Source organism: Apaloderma vittatum, unplaced genomic scaffold (assembly GCF_000703405.1).
Source record: "Apaloderma vittatum isolate BGI_N311 unplaced genomic scaffold, ASM70340v1 scaffold26987, whole genome shotgun sequence".
In the NCBI taxonomy this organism is placed as follows: domain Eukaryota; kingdom Metazoa; phylum Chordata; class Aves; order Trogoniformes; family Trogonidae; genus Apaloderma; species Apaloderma vittatum.
The window spans coordinates 20,703-22,426 of NW_009727167.1; the positions used below are offsets into that span (position 1 = coordinate 20,703).

The 1,724-nt window shown below is 57.7% G+C and overlaps 1 protein-coding gene across 1 annotated transcript in view; it reads left to right on the plus strand.

Annotated features, from left to right (window-relative positions):
- Window positions 1-1,724, plus strand: part of LOC104277057 (chromodomain-helicase-DNA-binding protein 6-like) — a gene marked incomplete at both ends in the record, with an annotated part of 29,063 nt that overhangs the window by 19,922 nt on the left and 7,417 nt on the right.

The following is a 1,724-nucleotide window of genomic DNA, read 5'->3' on the forward strand; positions in this document are numbered from 1 at the left end:
GGAAGCTGTGCTGCCTGCGACTGCACCCGGTGGCCTGGGCTCCCTCTGCCCTCGCCGGGTGGCCCTCCAGGGCCTCTGCAGGGCTGCAGCACCATGGGCATGGTCAGGGAACATTCAGCCCAACAGCAAGTCCAGCCATTCAGTGGCCCAGAAGCAAAGGGCACCCGGAGTTAGTTGGGGCTGGTGGGAAGCAGGAACATCAGAGCAGGCAGGTCCCTGGAATCAGTCATGCATCACAGGGTCCTGTTGAATGCTGAAATAATAACTGTAATCACCCTTCTCTGTTGTGATCTATTCATGTTTAATGTGTGGGTTCCAGCAGCACCACGGGAGGATTTTGAGGAGCTGCAGTGACATGATGGTGCTGAGGCCCTGCTGGTCAAGCAGCTTCTGTCAGGCATGCTTGGTACCCCCGGGTCCCACTGGCTTCGTGGATGTGAGGGCAGCCCTGGCTCTGGGGGCCTCTCTGAGCGGTCACTGGGCTGTAGTGGGAGCAGTGCACTGGCTGGGCTGGAGCAGGCAGTAGGTGCTGGCTGGAAGGCAGCACTCCTTTGCAGGAGAAATGTCTCTGGTGAACACACCAATACTGTGAGGACTGTGAGGTGCTGGGGTGCTTCCCCGCCTCATTTGGGCTCATAGGCAAGGGCAGGTTTTAGGGAGGTTGGATTTCGTGGCTGTGGCACTGGGTGTCAGAGCGTCTCTGTGTGTGGGATCCTGCGTCTGGTTTGAGTCTTAGAGCTCTGTCCTAGGTTAGGGCAGACTGGGGAAGGGTCTGCCAGGGTGCTCAGTGCCCTGCACAGTGTCTGCAAATTCTCCCTCTCCCTTGTCTTCTCTGAGCAGCAGGTTGCATGCAAGGTCACCCCGGCCAGCTGGGTTTGGCCCTGACAGCACAGGGGTGTTGTGAGAGAGGCTCCAGCTTGGGCAAACTCCTCCAGTACTTCCCTCTGTTCGTACAGGGTCAAATTCTCCCTTGTGCTGCCTGTTGGATATTTTCTACATCCAGCCATACACTCAAGCCTGAAGAGCTGGTTGAAGGCCATGTGGGTCAGGCTCAGTATCCAGGTGTTGCTTTAGAAACAAATCTCTCTAAAAGCTGAATGTGATTAGGGATGGAGAAAGCTGCCCGAAGCTTTTTCCGGCCTGATGGAGCAAGTGGGCACAGGTTTGGGTTGTGCTGCTCCTTCCTCTGTCAGTATTTGCAGCCCTGCTGTCCCTTCTCCAGGGACGGACACAAGGAGTAAAAGCCAACTGGATCTGTCTGGGTGAGAGTGTTGCAGCCTGTAAATGGATGTTCCCAGAGTCTCATCTCTTGTGTTTGCTGATAAATTGGCTCCTTACCAGCAGTGGCTGTGGGCAAATGTGGCAGCTGGAGCTCTGGTGAGCTGGCACTTCGCGTCTCTTGGCCTGGTAGCAGAGTTGCTGGGCGTTCCCCATGCACCTCTGAAGAGCATCTCCCGGGGGCAGCACGCTTGTTCTTGGCCCCTGCCTGCTCTGCCCGTGAGAGGAACTCTCAGCTGAGCGCTGAGATGGAGCTGGGACGGTCAGGAGCAGCAGACGGGTGTGTTCCTGTCTCTGCTGACCTTGCCGAGCTCATGGGCTCGGTTGCAGCACAGACTTCTCCTCCTGGCTCCTCCGCGGAGAGCAGGGCGGTGCAGCCGGCTTCGGTCCAGCGCCAGGACCTGCTGAAATTGCAGCTGAGGCAGCAGCGCTGCAGAGCTGGCGTT